Source organism: Salvelinus alpinus, chromosome 5 (assembly GCF_045679555.1).
Source record: "Salvelinus alpinus chromosome 5, SLU_Salpinus.1, whole genome shotgun sequence".
NCBI classification, from domain to species: domain Eukaryota; kingdom Metazoa; phylum Chordata; class Actinopteri; order Salmoniformes; family Salmonidae; genus Salvelinus; species Salvelinus alpinus.
The window spans coordinates 96,032,174-96,051,835 of NC_092090.1; the positions used below are offsets into that span (position 1 = coordinate 96,032,174).

Genomic DNA, 19,662 nt, shown 5'->3' on the forward strand with positions numbered 1-19,662 from the left:
CTATGAGTCTCATAGTATCTATGAGTCCTATGAGATCTATGAGTCTCATAGTATCTATGAGTCCTATGAGATCTATGAGTCTCATAGTATCTATGAGTCCTATGAGATCTATGAGTCTCATAGTATCTATGAGTCCTATGAGATCTGTAGCCCAGCTACTGGTCCTGTCACTCTGAGACGTCATGTTCAGTTGATCTTATGTTTGTCAACAGGAAGTACATAGGAATAAGAGATTTCTGCTGTTATCAGCTACCTGGTTATAATTAGCGTCACTCTTATGTACTAAGCAAGATGCAAGGCAGTGCATTAAAAAAGCAAGAGCATGCCAATTCATCTCAAACTGGTATTTTCTTGATCGAAAATACAATTTGACTGAGAGCTGTTGGAAGGGGAGTGGAGGAAGTGGAGGGGAGATTGCTGGTAATTTGTGGGGGTGGTCTTCCCAATGTCTCGCTGCTACGTAAAGGGCCTCACATTGAGTGTGTGTGTGCCTTACAGGAGACCAAGGTGTCCAGTAATCCAGGATGTGACCTCTTCACATGTCTGTAAGGTCAGACAAAACTCACAATGGCTGCATAAGATGTTGTCATTACTGTTATATATCTGTTACACATACACACACACAATATCTACATTACTAACCCAGTTACCCACTAACTAACACATAAAATTAGACACTGTGTTCACGCCTCCAACTCAATCATCAAGTTTGCAGATGACACAACAATAGTAGGCCTGATTACCAACAATGACGAGACAGCCTACAGGGAGGAGGTGAGGGCCCTGGGAGTGTGGTGCCAGGAGAATAACCTCTCACTCAACATCAACAAAACAAAGGAGCTGATCGCTTACTTCAGGAAACTGCAGAGAGAGCACCCCCCTATCCACATCGACGGGACTGCAGTGGAGAAGGTGGAAAGCTTCAAGTTCCTTGGCATACACATTACTGACTAACTGAAATGGTCCACCCACACAGACAGTGTGGTGAAGAAGGCGCAACAGCGCCTCGTCAACCTCAGGAGGCTGAAGAAATTTGGCTTGGCACCTAAAACCATCACAAACCTTTACAGATGCACAATTGAGAGCATCCTGTTGGGCTGTATCACTGCCTGGTACGGCAACTATACCGCCCACAACCGCAGGGCACTAGAGAGGGTGGTGCGGTCTGCCCAACGCATCACCGGGGGCAAACTACCTGCCCTCCAGGACACCTACAGTACCCGATGTCACAGGAAGGCCAAAAAGATCATCAAGGACAACAACCACTCGAGCCACTACCTGTTCAACCGGCTATCATCCAGAAGGCGAGGTCAGTACAGGTGCATCAAAGCTGGGACCGAGAGACTGAAAACAGGTTTTAATCACATTAGAGGCTGCTGCCCTATACATAGACTTGAAATCACTAGCCACTTTAATAATTGGAACACTAGTCACTTTAATAATAATGTTTACATATTTTGCATATATACTGTATTCTGTCCTATTCTACAGTATCTTAGTCTATGCCTCTCTGACATTGCTCTTCCAAATATTTATATATTCTTAATTCCATTCCTTCTTGTTAGATTTTACTTGTTAGATACTACTGCACTGTTGGAGCTAGAAACACAAGCATATCGCTACACCAGCAGTAACATCCGTTAAACACGTGTATGTGACCAATAACATTTGATTTGGATTTCATTTGACTCTCTCTAAGGCACTTTTATGACCAAGTATGGTAACACATACAGTAGCTAAAACCTGTAGCGACAGAAAGCCTTGACTAACTGCTGATAACGCACCACAATAGCAGGAAGTCTTAATGGCAGACCGGACCGAACCAGAACAGAACAGCTACCACTGAACATCTAAAAGGAAAACACTGCTGTACTGCCCCGGACTGAGCTGGGAGTACTGACCAAGGAATTCTCCAACCACACACTATGACAATACTACAGTGAAGTAAGGCATGGCAAAACTTTCTGACAATGCTTTAGTACAGTTCATGGACTATAGGCAAACATACAAACCTTTTCTGTTGCAACATAAAAGATACAGGTTCATTTAGCATAAGTAACTGGTGAGCAGTGACCATAGGGGAGAGCGGGATATGTTGAGGCATTTTTTACATGCTGCATCACTACGTCAAGGGAAACATAGGATTTGCTCTAAAAATGTATCTACATATATTTCAGGATGTTGTGTATCCCTGAAAATAATCAGCAAAGTGTCACCAACCACATCATCAAGATGCATTTTGATGATGTGGCTGGTTACACTTTGCTTCTTGAGAGTCCAACATCTTTAAAACTTGACTACTGACAATGCAAAACATTTTGGGACTGTATCAACAGTGGACTAATGAAATAAATACCAAAATATTGTTTTTAAGTGGATTTCCTCTTTAATGTTATGATAATCTAGGTTGGACCTGGGCAAAAGAAGGCTGATCAGAAATCAGGGGTTAGGGGAGATACAGAGATTGTGGTGATGAGCCATGGGAGGGCATTAAAAACTATAACATCTTATGTTTCACCGAGACGTGGCTTAACGAAGAAACGGACAAGAGCTGGCGGGATAGAGCTGGCGGGATTTTCCATGCACCGGCAGAACAGACACGCTACCTCTGGTAAGACGAGGGGTGGGGGTGTGTGTCTTTTTGTCAATAACAGCTGGTGCACGATGTCTAATATTAAAGAAGTCTTGAGGTATTGCTCGCCTGAGGTAGAGTACCTTATGATAAGCTGTCGACCACACTATCTACCGAGAGAGTTCTCATCTGTATTATTCATAGCCGTCTATTTACCACCACAAAGCGAAGCTGGCCCTAAGACTGCTCTGAACCAACTCTATAAGGCCATAAGCAAAGAAGAAAATGCTCACCCAGAAGCGGCGCTCCTAGTGGCCGGGGACATTAACGCAGGCAAACTTAAATCAGTTTTACCAAATTTTTACCAATATGTCACATGTGCAACCAGGGGGGAAAGAAATCCTGGACCACCTTTACTCCACACAGAGAGATGCATACAAAGCTCTCCCCCACCCTCCATTTGGCAAATCTCACCACAATTCTATCCTCCAGATTCCTGCTTACAAGCTAAATCTAAAGCAGGAAGTACCAGTGACTCGCTCAATACGGAAGTAGTCAGATGACACGGATGCTACACTACAGGACTGTTTTGCTAGCACAGACTGGAATATGTTCCGAGATTCATCCAATGGCATTGAGGAATACACCACCTCAGTCATTGGCTTCATCAATAAGTGCATCGATGACGTCGTCCCCACAGTGACTGTACGTACATATCCCAACCAGAAGCCATGGATTACAGGCAACATCCGCATCGAGCTAAAGGCTAGCGCTGCCGCTTTCAAGGAGCGGGAGACTAATTCGGACGCTTCTAAGAAATCCCGCTATGACCTCAGACAAACAATCAAACAAGCAAAGTGTCAATACAGGATTAAGATTGAATCCTACTACACTGGCTCTGACGCTCGTCGGATGTGACAGGGCTTGACAACTATTACGGACTACAAAGGGAAACCTAGACATGAGCTGCCCAGTGACGCGAGCCTACTAGATGAGCTAAATGCCTTTTATGCTCGCTTCGAGGCAAGCAACGCTGAAGCATGCACGAGAGCACCAGCTGTTCTGGATGACTGTGGAATAACACTATCGGTAGCCGATGTGAAGAAAACCTTTAGACAGATCAACATTCACAAAGCCGCTGGGCCAGACGGATTACCAGGACGTGTACTGAAAGCATGCGCTGACCAACTGTCAAGTGCCTTCACTGACATTTTCAACCTCTCCCTGATCGAGTCTTTAATACCTACATGTTTCAAGCAGACTACCGTAGTCCCTGTGCCCAAGGAAGTGAAGGTAACCTGAAAAGATATGGGTCCTCAGATCCTCAAAAGGATCTACAGCTGCACCATTGAGAGCATCCTGACCGGTTGCATCACCGCCTGGTATGGCAACTGCTCGGCATCTGACCGTAAGGCACTACAGAGAGTAGTGAGAATGGCCCAGTACATCACTTGGGCCAAGCTTCCTGTCATCCAGGACCTATATAATAGGCGGTGTCAGAGGAAAGCCCATAAAATTGTCAGAGACTGCAGTCAGTACCGCACGGCAAGCGGTACTGGAGCGCCAAGTCTAGGACCAAAAGGCTCCTCAACAGCTTCTACCCCCAAGCCATTAGACTGCTGAACAAATCATAAAAATCGCTACTGGACAATTTATATCAACCCCCCCCCCCAACTGCTGCTACTTGCTGTTTGCTTGTTACCTATGCATATACAACCTACATGTACAGATTACCTCAACTAGCCTGTACACCTGCACACTGACTTGGTACCGCTGCCCCCTGTATATAGCCTCGTTATTGTTATTCTTATTGTGTTACTTTTTATTATTACTTTTATTTTAGCCTACTTGGTAAATATTTTCTTCTTCTTGAACTGCACTGTTGGTTAAGGGCTTGTAAAAGTAAGCATTTCACAGTAAAGTCTACGCTTGTTGTATTCAGCTCATATGGCAAATAAGGTTTGATTTGATTTGATACTGTGTGTAGATTAATGAGTAACACCTGTTAAGCAGGTGTTGAAATCACCTGACTATGTCATCTACTGTCTGATGTCAATATAAAGTTGGGGTGTTGGAGGGGAGAGAGCGGTGGCAGTTGTGGGGCTGTGAATCTGAAATAGGGGGAGGAGAGGGGAGGAGAAGAGAGGAGTAGGAGAGGAGAAGAGGAGAAGAGAGGAAAGAGAGTGGGGAGGAGGGAAGGAGAGGAGAGGAAATTAAGAGGAGAGGAGGAGAGGAGGGGAGGAGATGAGAGGAGAGAAGGGGAGGGGAGGAGGGAGGAGAGGAAAGGGTGAGGAGAGGAGAGAAGGGGAGCAGGGGAGGAGAGGAGAGGAAATTAAGAGGAGAGGAGGAGAGGAGGGGAGGAGATGAGAGGAGAGGAGAGGAGTGGAGAGAAGGGGAGGAGATGAGAGGAGAGGGAGGAGGAGAGGAGAGGAGAGAAGGGGAGGAGGGGAGGAGGGGAGGAGAGGAGTAGAGGAGAGGAGAGAAGGAGAGGAGGGGAGGAGAGGAGAGGAAATGAAGAGGAGAGGAGGAGAGGGAGGAGGAGAGGAGAGGAGAGAAGGGGAGGAGGGGAGGAGAGGAGAGGAAATGAAGAGGAGAGGAGGAGAGGAGAGGAGAGGAGAGGAGAGGAGAGGAGAGGAGAGGAGAGGAGAGGAGAGGAAAGGGTGAGGAGAGGAGAGAAGGGGAGGAGGGGAGGAGATGGAGAGGGAAAGGAGAAGAGCTGGACAACATAACTCCTTTTGACCGGAGCACAGAAAACACAAAAGCCCAGAACAATCAACTGCTGAATTATTCACCTGACCTCTCAGGCCACAAAGCCGAATGTGAGTGGCCCCTCTCAGTTTACCTGATAACAACACAACACTTAGACTGACCTTTTAAGACTAATTGTACTGTTTATCCTCCATTATAAAACAGTCTCGTTCCTTTGACAGCAGCACAATCGTATTACTGATCACTTCAAACACACACACACACACACACACACACACACACACACACACACACACACACACACACACACACACACACACACACACACACACACACACACACACACACACACACACACACACACACACAAAAGGAGTGCAAATAGAGTTTAAATATTGTAATGTTGGTTTGATTGCCCTACAGTAAGTGTCAACTGCATGGCTGGTAATTTGACCCCTTCAATACATCAGATCATATGGCCCCTTCAATACATCAGATCATATGGCCCCTTCAATACATCAGATCATATGGCCCCTTCAATATATCAGATCATATGGCCCCTTCAATACATCAGATCATATGGCCCATTCAATACATCAGATCATATGGCCCCTTCAATATATCAGATCATATGACCCCTTCAATACATCAGATCATATGGCCCCTTCAATATATCAGATCATATGACCCCTTCAGTACATCAGATCATATGGCCCCTTCAGTACATCAGATCATATGGCCCCTTCAGTACATCAGATCATATGGCCCCTTCAATACATCAGATCATATTATGAATGTGAAACTGGTTATTAACACATAACGGATGTTTTTAGATTGGCTGCAGGGGACTTGAAGGTCACCAGCTGACAGGTTCAAAGGCCTGCAGGATACTGAGGCTGACAACAAAGCACACTATTGGGGCAGCACAAACACTGAACAATAGTGTGTGTGTGTGTTTGGGTATTTGGGTGTGTGTGTTTGGTCACTCACACAACACACCAAAACACTGTCTGTCATACACTGTCTGTCACAGGCTAGAGCAAGCCACAACACTGTCTGTCACTGGCTAGAGCAAGCCGCAACACTGTCTGTGACTGGCTAGAGCAAGCCGCAACACTGTCTGTGACTGGCTAGCGCAAGCTGCAACACTGTCTGTGACTGGCTAGAGCAAGCCGCAACACTGTCTGTGACTGGCTAGAGCAAGCTGCAACACTGTCTGTGACTGGCTAGAGCAAGCTGCAACACTGTCTGTGACTGGCTAGAGCAAGCCGCAACACTGTCTGTGACTGGCTAGAGCAAGCCGCAACACTGTCTGTGACTGGCTAGAGCAAGCCGCAACACTGTCTGTGACTGGCTAGAGCAAGCCGCAACACTGTCTGTGACTGGCTAGAGCAAGCCGCAACACTGTCTGTGACTGGCTAGAGCAAGCCGCAACACTGTCTGTGACTGGCTAGAGCAAGCCGCAACACTGTCTGTGACTGGCTAGAGCAAGCCACAACACTGTCTGTGACTGGCTAGAGCAAGCCACAACACTGTCTGTGACTGGCTAGAGCAAGCCGCAACACTGTCTGTGACTGGCTAGAGCAAGCCGCAACACTGTCTGTGACTGGCTAGAGCAAGCTGCAACACTGTCTGTGACTGGCTAGAGCAAGCTGCAACACTGTCTGTGACTGGCTAGAGCAAGCTGCAACACTGTCTGTGACTGGCTAGAGCAAGCTGCAACACTGTCTGTGACTGGCTAGAGCAAGCTGCAACACTGTCTGTGACTGGCTAGAGCAAGCCACAACACTGTCTGTGACTGGCTAGAGCAAGCCACAACACTGTCTGTGATTGGCTAGAGCAAGCCACAACACTGTCTGTGATTGGCTAGAGCAAGCCACGACACTGTCTGTCATACAGTGACTGGCTAGAGCAATCCAAAACACTGGAGGACACTAAGTACGCACATGACATCAATTATGTTATAGACCCTCCTCTTCCTCATAATCATCATTATCAATCCCAAAATCACTCCATGGAAATCAAGAGTATTTTCTTGTCTGACACCCTTTCCAGACAAACAAGGACATATTTTTCGACTGAAACATGCCAAACCCTCCTACTAGACAAATAGAGACAGAGCTGAAGTACAGAAACTAGCAGTAATAAACATTCATGTCTACAATGTCACAGGACACTACCGTCTTCAGAGAAAGATCATATTTATCTGGTTATTTAAAGTTTACAAATCACTTGAGTGATGTTTTAAATATGGGAAAAAGTCGCAAAAAATATATTAAAGTGATGTTATGTCTCTCTCTCTCGCTCTCAAACCATTCTCTCCTGTAGTATGTCCTTTCAGGAGTACCCAGGGAAGAAAGATGGAGAGAGGGAACACTGCCTGACTCTCTCCCCCACCCTGACTCCTACACCTGAGGTCAAGAGGCTCGCTGCTGTTCTTACCGTTAGTCCCAGCTCCAGCCGTGTGTTTGTCCGATGGAGTGTGAGTGAGACAAATGGCCTGGCAGTCTTGGGAAAGTCAGACTAGGAAACAAGCTGCCAAATATTTCCTCAAAGCTATCCCCTCCTCCTTCACTATTTGTCCTGCACACACTAACCCCCCTCTCCTCTTTTTGTCATTCTACCCCTCTCTCATTCTCTGTCACTCCTCCTTACGCTCTCTCTCTAACTCCCCCCTCCCCCAGTCATTCACTGTCTCAAATAGTCCTTCCTCTTTCTATGTTTTATCTTCTCCTTTCTTGTCTGTCTCCGTCTCACCTTCCCTCTCTGTCTCACCTTCCCCCTCTCACTTCTCTGCCTCACCTTCCCCGTCTCACTTCTCTGCTTCTCTCTGTCTCACGTTCCCCCTCTCACTTCTCTGGTTCTCTCTGTCTCACGTTGCCCCTCTCACTTCTCTGCTTCTCTCTGTCTCACGTTCCCCCTCTCACTTCTCTCCTCTCTGTCTCACGTTCCCCCTCCCACTTCTCTCTGTCTCATGTTGCCCCTCTCACTTCTCTCCTCTCTGTCTCACGTTCCCCCTCTCACTTCTCTGCTTCTCTCTGTATCACGTTCCCCCTCTCACTTCTCTCCTCTCTGTATCACGTTCCCCCTCCCACTTCTCTCTGTATCACGTTCCCCCTCTCACTTCTCTCCTCTCTGTCTCACGTTCCCCCTCCCACTTCTCTCTGTCTCATGTTGCCCCTCTCACTTCTCTCCTCTCAGTCTCACGTTGCCCCTCTCACTTCTCTCCTCTCAGTCTCACGTTCCCCCTCTCACTTCTCTCCTCTCTGTCTCACGTTGCCCCTCTCAGTCTCATGTTGCCACTCTCTCTTCTGCTCTCACGTCTGTCTGGTGAGAGGTAGGTGGGCTTGGAATCTAGAGGGGACTCAGACACTTACACCCAGAAGATAAACAGGAACACAGGGCCGGACTAGACACTCTCTCTCCGCTCCCCTGACCTCTTTATTTTCTCCTCTTATTACATGCCTCACTAAGTCTTTCCCTCTGTGCCATTTTCTTCTCTCTTAACTTTCGCTCGTTCACTCTTGCCCTTCAGTTTGTTCGAGGACTGCACGTCTCTTTCTCTTCAGTTTTGTTAAATAAAGGTTAAAAAAGGCAAGTCAGTTAAGAACAAATTCTTATTTACAATGATGGCTTAGGAACAGTGGGTTAACTGCCTTGTTCAGGAGCAGAACGACAGATTTTTACCTTGTCAGCTCGGGGATTTGATCTAGCAACCTTTCGGTTACTGGCCCATTGATCTAACCACTAGGCTACCTGCACCACTCGTTCTCTCTTGCTAAAGTATAATTTCCTGCATGCCAAAAAAGGGAAACAGCTTTCTTTAAAAATAATTCTGTCTCTTAGCGTGAGAACCACACCAGTCAAAGCTAGACTGACCACACACACACTTTGAAGGATTACTGTTACGCTGACTAAAGCACCCCTATTCAAAATCCCACAGCACACCCTGATTCTTCCACTGTAGGGGCCATATGGTCTACTGTGTGAGGGTGAAAACATCACATGTAGCAATGCGTCATGTAGCCATGCATCTTGTGGTCAATGTGTATGTGTTTAAAAGGTATGTACAGCATGGATAACACATTAAGAACACCTTCCTAATATTGAGTTTCACCCCTTTTGCCCTCAATTTGTCAGGGCATAGACTCTACAAGGTGTTGAAAGCGTTCCACAGTGATGCTGGCCCATGTTGACTCCACAGGGATGCTGGTCCATGTTGACTCCACAGGGATGCTGGCCCATGTTGACTCCACAGGGATGCTGGTCCATGTTGACTCCACAGGGATGCTGGTCCATGTTGACTTCACAGGGATGCTGGCCCATGTTGACTCCAATGTTTCCTACAGTTGTGTCCAGTTGGCTGGATGTCTGTTGGGTGGTGGACCATTCTTGATACACACAGGAAACTGTTGAATGGGGAAAACCCCAGAATCGTTACAGTTTTTGACACACTCAAACCGGTGCGCCTGGCACCTACTATCATACCCCATTCAAAGGCAGTTAAATTCACCCTCTGAATGGCACACATACACAGTGCATGTCTTAATTGTCTGAAGGCTTAAAAATCCTTCATAACCCTGTCTCCTCCCCTTCATCTACACTGATTGAAGTGGATTTAACAAGTGACATCAATAAGGGATCATAGCTTTCACCTGGATTCACCTGGTCAGTCTATGTCATGGAAAGAGCAGATGTTCCTAATGTTTTGTCCATTCAGTGAATGTCTAGATATGTCTGTATGTGTAGTGTCCTTAACTAAGTCTGTGTGTAGGGTCTTAACTAAGTCTGTGTGTAGGGTCTTAACTAAGTCTGTGTGTGGGGTCTTAACTAAGTCTGTGTGTGGGGTCTTAACTAAGTCTGTGTGTGGGGTCTTAACTAAGTCTGTGTGTAGGGTCTTAACTAAGTCTGTGTGTAGGGTCTTAACTAAGTCTGTGTGTGGGGTCTTAACTAAGTCTGTGTGTAGGGTCTTAACTAAGTCTGTGTGTAGGGTCTTACCTAAGTCTGTGTGTGGGGTCTTAACTAAGTCTGTGTGTAGGGTCTTAACTAAGTCTGTGTGTGGGGTCTTAACTAAGTGTGTGTAGGGTCTTAACTAAGTCTGTGTGTGGGGTCTTAACTAAGTCTGTGTGTAGGGTCTTAATTAAGTCTGTGTGTAGTGTCTTAACTAAGTCTGTGTGTAGTGTCTTCACTCAGTCAAACCTCCATCAAATCATCTAGAATATCTGATCCAGTAAAGGTCCACTAGATCCCAGTTCAAAGTACAGTAGATCCACTAGATCCCAGTTCAAAGTTCAAAGTACAGTAGATCCACTAGACTGTATGTATGTTAAGATCAGCCCACTACCGTTTCTATCTGTGAGACTATATGTTAACATCAGCCCACTACCGTTTCTATCTGTGAGACTATATGTTAAGATCAGCCCACTACCGTTTCTATCTGTGAGACTATATGTTAAGATCAGCCCACTACCGTTTCTATCTGTGAGACTATATGTTAAGATCTGCCCACTACCGTTTCTATCTGTGAGACTATATGTTAAGATCTGCCCACTAGCGTCTCTATCTGTGGTAGTGTGGATACTCTGGTATCTAGGATGGTCTGGTAGAGAGGAGATGATGAGAGAGATACTCTGGTATCTAGGATGGTCTGGTAGAGAGGAGATGATGAGAGAGATACTCTGGTATCTAGGATGGTCTGGTAGAGAGGAGATGATGAGAGAGATACTCTGGTATCTAGGATGATCTGGTAGAGAGGAGATGATGAGAGAGATACTCTGGTATCTAGGATGGTCTGGTAGAGAGGAGATGATGAGAGAGATACTCTGGTATCTAGGATGGTCTGGTAGAGAGGAGATGATGAGAGAGATACTCTGGTGTCTAGGATGGTCTGGTAGAGAGGAGATGATGAGAGAGATACTCTGGTATCTAGGATGGTCTGGTAGAGAGGAGATGATGAGAGAGATACTCTGGTATCTAGGATGGTCTGGTAGAGACCACGGCTGGATCATGTTCATTAGGAACGCAACCACAGTGTGATGAAGAAGGCGCAACAGCTGCTCTGCAACCTCAGGAGGCTGAAGAAATTTGGCGTGGCACCTAAAACCCTGACAAACTGTTACAGATGCACAAATGAGTGCGTCCTGTCAGGCTGTTTCACCGCCTGGTATGGCAACTGCACCACACGCAACCGTAAGGCTCTCCAGAGGGTAGTGAGGTCTGCCCAACGCATCATCGGGCGCAAACTATCTGCCCTCCAGGACACCTACAGCATCCGATGTCACAGGAAGGCCAAAAGATCATCAAGGACATCAACTACCCGAGCCACTGCCTGTTCACCCCGCTATCATCCAGAAGTTGAGGTCAGTACAGGTGCAGCATCAAAGCTGAGACCGAGAAAACATCTATCTCAAAGCCATCAGACTGTTAAATAGCCATCACTAGCACATTAGAGGCTGCTGCCCTATACATAGACTTGAAATCACTGGCCACTTTAATAAATGGAACACTAGTCACTTTAATAATGATGTTTACATATTTTGCATTACTCATCTCATATGTATATACTGTATTCTGTCCTATTCTACTGTATTTTAGTCTATGCTGCTCTGACATTGCTCCTCCAAATATTTATATATTCTTAATTCCCTTCCTTTACTTTAGATTGTGTGTATTGTTAGATATTACTTGTTAGATACTACTGCACTGTTGGAGCTAGAAACACAAGCATTTCGCTACACCCGCAATAACATCTGTATGTGACAATTACAATTTGATTGGATTTTTTTGTCTTCCTTTTGGTGCCTACGACCCTGGTCTTGCCTATTAATGATCAGCCTTCTGGACAGAAAGAAGTTAATCATGATGTACAGTATCGAGAGAGAGAGACAGAGTGAGAGAGTGAGAGAGTGAGAGAGTGAGAGAGGGAGAGAGAGCGAGAGAAAATGAGCGAGTGAATACAAGAAGGACATGAAGAATGAAATGAATGAGAGTGAGAAAAGAGAGGATGGAGAACAGAGAAGAAGACAGGATAACTTTAAACACATTCAGCAGTTCATCAGGCAGAACTGTGCATATACTATCTGGCCTAAGAGAGAGCCAGAGAGAAAAGATAGCGAGAGAGAGAGGGACTCACCCCAGAGACAAAGTCAACATTAGCCTGAGAGATAGAGGGACTCACCCCAGAGACAAAGTCAACATTAGCCTGAGAGAGAGAGGGACTCACCCAAGAGACAAAGTCAACATTAGCCTGAGAGATAGAGGGACTCACCCCAGAGACAAAGTCAACATTAGCCTGAGAGAGAGGGACTCACCCAAGAGACAAAGTCAACATCAGCCTGAGAGATAGAGGGACTCACCCCAGAGACAAAGTCAACATTAGCCTGAGAGATAGAGGGACTCACCCAAGAGACAAAGTCAACATCAGCCTGAGAGATAGAGGGACTCACCCCAGAGACAAAGTCAACATCAGCCTGAGAGAGAGAGGGACTCACCCAGAGACAAAGTCAACATCAGCCTGAGAGAGAGGGACTCACCCAAGAGACAAAGTCAACATTAGCCTGAGAGAGAGAGGGACTCACCCCAGAGACAAAGTCAACATCAGCCTGAGAGAGAGGGACTCACCCAAGAGACAAAGTCAACATTAGCCTGAGAGAGAGAGGGACTCACCCCAGAGACAAAGTCAACATCAGCCTGAGAGAGAGGGACTCACCCAAGAGACAAAGTCAACATTAGCCTGAGAGAGAGAGGGACTCACCCAGAGACAAAGTCAACATCAGCCTGAGAGAGAGGGACTCACCCAGAGACAAAGTCAACATTAGCCTGAGAGAGAGAGGGACTCACCCCAGAGACAAAGTCAACATCAGCCTGAGAGAGAGAGGGACTCACCCCAGAGACAAAGTCAACATTAGCCTGAGAGAGAGGGACTCACCCCAGAGACAAAGTCAACATTAGCCTGAGAGAGAGGGACTCACCCCAGAGACAAAGTCAACATTAGCCTGAGAGAGAGGGACTCACCCCAGAGACAAAGTCAACATTAGCCTGAGAGAGAGAGGGACTCACCCCAGAGACAAAGTCAACATTAACCTGAGAGATAGAGGGACTCACCCCAGAGACAAAGTCAACATTAGCCTGAGAGATAGAGGGACTCACCCCAGAGACAAAGTCAACATTAGCCTGAGAGATAGAGGGACTCACCCAAGAGACAAAGTCAACATTAGCCTGAGAGAGAGGGACTCACCCCAGAGACAAAGTCAACATTAGCCTGAGAGAGAGGGACTCACCCAAGAGACAAAGTCAACATTAGCCTGAGAGAGAGGGACTCACCCAAGAGACAAAGTCAACATCAGCCTGAGAGAGAGGGACTCACCCAAGAGACAAAGTCAACATCAGCCTGAGAGAGAGAGGGACTCACCCAAGAGACAAAGTCAACATCAGCCTGAGAGAGAGGGACTCACCCCAGAGACAAAGTCAACATTAGCCTGAGAGAGAGGGACTCACCCAGAGACAAAGTCAACATCAGCCTGAGAGAGAGAGGGACTCACCCAGAGACAAAGTCAACATTAGCCTGAGAGAGAGGGACTCACCCAAGAGACAAAGTCAACATTAGCCTGAGAGAGAGAGGGACTCACCCAAGAGACAAAGTCAACATCAGCCTGAGAGAGAGGGACTCACCCAAGAGACAAAGTCAACATTAGCCTGAGAGAGAGGGACTCACCCAGAGACAAAGTCAACATTAGCCTGAGAGAGAGGGACTCACCCAAGAGACAAAGTCAACATTAGCCTGAGAGAGAGGGACTCACCCAAGAGACAAAGTCAACATTAGCCTGAGAGAGAGGGACTCACCCAAGAGACAAAGTCAACATTAGCCTGAGAGAGAGGGACTCACCCAAGAGACAAAGTCAACATTAGCCTGAGAGAGAGGGACTCACCCAAGAGACAAAGTCAACATTAGCCTGAGAGAGAGAGGGACTCACCCCAGAGACAAAGTCAACATTAGCCTGAGAGAGAGGGACTCACCCAAGAGACAAAGTCAACATCAGCCTGAGAGAGAGGGACTCACCCAAGAGACAAAGTCAACATTAGCCTGAGAGAGAGGGACTCACCCAAGAGACAAAGTCAACATCAGCCTGAGAGAGTACAGAGATGTTACTAACCTACCTGTATTCGGGGTTGGAGGGGAGGTAGAGGGGGGGTTCACCGCCTGGTAAAATTAACATAGTTGTGGGTGGTGCTTGACAACCAATGGAATACAACTGACAAAAACCTGTAACACTCTTTCAAATCTCCTTCCAAGTCCATAACACTCCCCAAGCCAGAACGCTGTATTGTCAAACATTCCTACAAGCATATTAAACATTTCACAGCTTTATATAATTTTATAAGTACTTTACATACAGTATATCCATCTTTTCATATTTGACAGTACATACATACAAATTCACAGCTCAAGATCTAGTTTACTTTGATTCTGTACAATAAATACATGCTCTGCTTTTAGGCTATTCTTTACAAACTTACAGGAAGATTGAAACAAATATACAAAGAGATATGAACCGAATCAACAGAGCTAGAAAGTGAACACTTGCTGTTAGTTGTTAATAATGCTAGGTTCGTAACCAAGTGGGAGGTGGGAATTTACCAGTTTGTGAAGTTGTTAAATACTAATTGGATGCATTCACGTGTCGTTTGAACTCGTTGAGAAACGCCATTTGGCTAACGGCCGACAAGCTGCATAAACCATAAACTAAAAGTACAGCTATCGTGCTTGTAAACAAATTATAGCGTTAAAAAAAACACATTAATATATTATTTATTTAAAAAAACAATGTTTTGTTGTTGCGTTTAACTGCTGAAAGTGCTGTTACCGAGGTAATTTCCTTAGTATTTTGATGTCAGAGGTCAGCATGTGGGGGAAGTGGGAGCTGGATGCTATACTACTTATCTGCTAGTAATTACCAGTTGGGGGTTGTTCAAGTGGATTTTTCCCGAGTCGTATGCGGTAAATTCCCACTTGGTTAGGAACTCTGCATAACACACAGAGTTCATACTATATCCATCCCCTTCCACGTCTGTATGATATAATTGGATGGCCAAGCTGTCCATCTTCTCTTTCGGGCCAATGACAGGCAGATAATATCTGTGACGTTTACAGGACGCCCAGTGACTGAGACCAACGGAGGGACCTTGGGGGGAGGCTTACAGGAGAGACCAGCCATGTCCCAGTAAGTAGATGATTGATGGTTGACATCATCACTATAACACCAGTGTATACGCAGTAACAGTTGGAAAGAGAAACTGAAGTTGACAAAATAAATAAAGAAATAAAAATCTAGGAAGTTAGTGGGATGAAGGTCTTGTAATAGAAAATAATTGTTTTTTACCTACAGAGACAGACGTAAAACAGGCCTGATGTACGGGAACAGTCTCCTAAACGCTGTGGTGTATGGGAACAGTCTCCTAAATGCTGTGGTGTACGGGAACAGTCTCCTAAATGCTGTGGTGTACGGGAACAGTCTCCTAAATGCTGTGGTGTACGGGAACAGTCTCCTAAACGCTGTGGTGTACGGGAACAGTCTCCTAAATGCTGTGGTGTAAGGGAACAGTCTCCTAAATGCTGTGGTGTACGGGAACAGTCTCCTAAACGCTGTGGTGTAAGGGAACAGTCTCCTAAATGCTGTGGTGTACAGGAACAGTCTCCTAAATGCTGTGGTGTAAGGGAACAGTCTCCTAAATGCTGTGGTGTACGGGAACAGTCTCCTAAATGATGTGGTGTACGGGAACAGTCTCCTAAATGCTGTGGTGTAAAGGAACAGTCTCCTAAATGCTGTGGTGTATGGGAACAGTCTCCTAAATGCTGTGGTGTACGGGAACAGTCTCCTAAATGATGTGGTGTACGGGAACAGTCTCCTAAATGCTGTGGTGTACGGGAACAGTCTCCTAAATGCTGTGGTGTATGGGAACAGTCTCCTAAATGCTGTGGTGTATGGGAACAGTCTCCTAAACGCTGTGGTGTAAGGGAACAGTCTCCTAAATGCTGTGGTGTAAGGGAACAGTCTCCTAAATGCTGTGGTGTAAGGGAACAGTCTCCTAAATGCTGTGGTGTAAGGGAACAGTCTCCTAAATGCTGTGGTGTACGGGAACAGTTTAATAAACGCTGTGGTGTAAGGGAACAGTCTCCTAAATGCTGTGGTGTACAGGAACAGTCTCCTAAATGCTGTGGTGTAAGGGAACAGTCTCCTAAATGCTGTGGTGTACGGGAACAGTCTCCTAAATGATGTGGTGTACGGGAACAGTCTCCTAAATGCTGTGGTGTACAGGAACAGTCTCCTAAATGCTGTGGTGTATGGGAACAGTCTCCTAAATGCTGTGGTGTACGGGAACAGTCTCCTAAATGATGTGGTGTACGGGAACAGTCTCCTAAATGCTGTGGTGTACGGGAACAGTCTCCTAAATGCTGTGGTGTATGGGAACAGTCTCCTAAATGCTGTGGTGTATGGGAACAGTCTCCTAAACGCTGTGGTGTAAGGGAACAGTCTCCTAAATGCTGTGGTGTAAGGGAACAGTCTCCTAAATGCTGTGGTGTAAGGGAACAGTCTCCTAAATGCTGTGGTGTAAGGGAACAGTCTCCTAAATGCTGTGGTGTACGGGAACAGTTTAATAAACGCTGTGGTGTAAGGGAACAGTCTCCTAAATGCTGTGGTGTACAGGAACAGTCTCCTAAACGCTGTGGTGTAAGGGAACAGTCTCCTAAATGCTGTGGTGTACGGGAACAGTCTCCTAAACTCTGTGGTGTAAGGGAACAGTCTCCTAAATGCTGTGGTGTAAGGGAACAGTCTCCTAAATGCTGTGGTGTACGGGAACAGTCTCCTAAATGCTGTGGTGTAAGGGAACAGTCTCCTAAACGCTGTGGTGTAAGGGAACAGTCTCCTAAATGCTGTGGTGTACAGGAACAGTCTCCTAAACCCTGTGGTGTACGGGAACAGTCTCCTAAACTCTGTGGTGTATGGGAACAATCTCCTAAACTCTGTGGTGTAAGGGAACAGTCTCCTAAATGCAGTGGTGTAAGGGAACAGTCTCCTAAATGCTGTGGTGTAAGGGAACAGTCTCCTAAACGCTGTGGTGTACGGGAACAGTCTCCTAAATGCTGTGGTGTAAGGGAACAGTCTCCTAAATGCTGTGGTGTAAGGGAACAGTCTCCTAAATGCTGTGGTGTAAGGGAACAGTCTCCTAAACGCTGTGGTGTACGGGAACACTCTCATAAACTCTGTGCTGTAAGGGAACACTCTCATAAACTCTGTGGTGTACGGGAACAGTCTCCTAAACTCTGTGGTGTAAGGGAACAGTCTCCTAAACTCTGTGGTGTAAGGGAACAGTCTCCTAAACTCTGTGGTGTATGGGAACAGTCTCCTAAACTCTGTGGTGTAAGGGAACAGTCTCATAAATGCTGTGGTGTAAGGGAACAGTCTCCTAAATGCTGTGGTGTACGGGAACAGTCTCCTAAACGCTGTGGTGTAAGGGAACAGTCTCCTAAACGCTGTGGTGTACGGGAACACTCTCATAAACTCTGTGGTGTAAGGGAACACTCTCATAAACTCTGTGGTGTACGGGAACAGTCTCCTAAACTGTGGTGTAAGGGAACAGTCTCCTAAACTCTGTGGTGTAAGGGAACAGTCTCCTAAACTCTGTGGTGTAAGGGAACACTCTCCTAAACTCTGTGATGTAAGGGAACAGTCTCATAAACTCTGTGGTGTAAGGGAACAGTCTCCTAAACTCTGTGGTGAACGGGAACAGTCTCCTAAACGCTGTGGTGTAAGGGAACAGTCTCCTAAATGCTGTGGTGTACAGGAACAGTCTCCTAAATGCTGTGGTGTAAGGGAACAGTCTCCTAAACGCTGTGGTGTAAGGGAACAGTCTCCTAAATGCTGTGGTGTAAGGGAACAGTCTCCTAAATGCTGTGGTGTACAGGAACAGTCTCCTAAACCCTGTGGGGTAAGGGAACAGTCTCCTAAACGCTGTGGTGTACGGGAACAGTCTCCTAAACTCTGTGGTGTAAGGGAACAGTCTCCTAAACGCTGTGGTGTACGGGAACAGTCTCATAAACGCTGTGGTGTAAGGGAACAGTCTCCTAAACTCTGTGGTGTACGGGAACAGTCTCCTAAACTCTGTGGTGTAAGGGAACAGTCTCCTAAACTCTGTGGTGTAAGGGAACAGTCTCATAAACGCTGTGGTGTACAGGAACACTCATAAACTCTGTGGTGTAAGGGAACACTCATAAACTCTGTGGTGTATGGGAACATATATTCCTGACAGTACACCTCACACTACTCTCTACTACACACTGACCCACTGTCACCTAGCAGGCTCTGTCACTCTAGTACCTCACCCTACTCTCTAAAGCATAGGGATGGCACTTGTAGACAGGTCATGTCAAATCCATGTGTTCTCATCACAGGTTAGGTCAGGGAGTTGGGCTCTGGGAGTCAGTCTCATGTGTTCTCATCACAGGTCAGGTCAGGGTGTTGGGCTCTGGGAGTCAGTCTCATTCTTGTAGCCAGTAGATATAGAAGTAGAGAACATACCTGTAGGGCCTAGACTGTGCTGATACTGGTACAGTAACCAGACAATCAGTGTGTGCGCGCGTGTGTGTGTGTGCGTGTGTGTGTGTGTGTGTGTGTGTGTGTGTGTGTGTGTGTGTGTGTGTGTGTGTGTGTGTGTGTGTGTGTGTGTGTGTGTGTGTGTGTGTGTGTGTGTGTGTGTGTGTGTGTGTGTGTGTGTGTGTGTGTGTGTGTGTGTGTGTGTGTGTGCGCGATATAAATTCAACAGTGGAGGTTTGTGGTGTTGTGTCACACTCCACTACATTAATGCATACAGTGAAAGTCTCTGATTGGTCCCTCATCAGTCATGTGCCTGCTACAGGCCCTCTCATTGGCCCAGAGGACCAGGAAGCAAGAAATGGAACATTTGCCTAAGGGCAACTTATATGTTGATGCTCATCTCCCTCTCTTCCACCGGGCGAGTCTCCTCTTCAAACTCCATCTCGAGAAGCTCTCCTTTACCCATCCTCTCTCCTCTACCCATCCTCTCTCCTCTACCCATCCTCTCTCCTCTACCCATCCTCTCTCCTCTACCCATCCTCTCTCCCCCTCTCCTCTACCTATCCTCTCTCCTCTACCCATCCTCTTTCCTCCTCTCCTCTACCCATCCTCTCTCCTCCTCTCCTCTACCTATCCTCTCTCCCCCTCTCCTCTACCTATCCTCTCTCCCCCTCTCCTCTACCTATCCTCTCTCCTCCTCTCCTCTACCTATCCTCTCTCCTCTACCTATCCTCTCTCCTTCTCTCCTATCCTCTCCTTCTCCCCTCTCCTTCTCTCCTCCTTCCCTCA

The 19,662-nt window shown here is 46.5% G+C and overlaps 1 protein-coding gene across 1 annotated transcript in view; it reads right to left on the reverse strand.

Moving 5' to 3' along the window:
* The window catches only part of LOC139577279 (phospholipid-transporting ATPase ID-like), a 62,056-nt gene extending 53,635 nt beyond the window's left edge, over window positions 1–8,421 (reverse strand). The window contains exon 1 of the mRNA XM_071404283.1: window positions 7,724–8,421. The gene's annotated coding sequence lies outside the window, so the exon portion shown is untranslated. The remainder of the gene's footprint in view (window positions 1–7,723) is intronic.
* Between the last annotated feature and the right edge of the window lie 11,241 nt (window positions 8,422–19,662).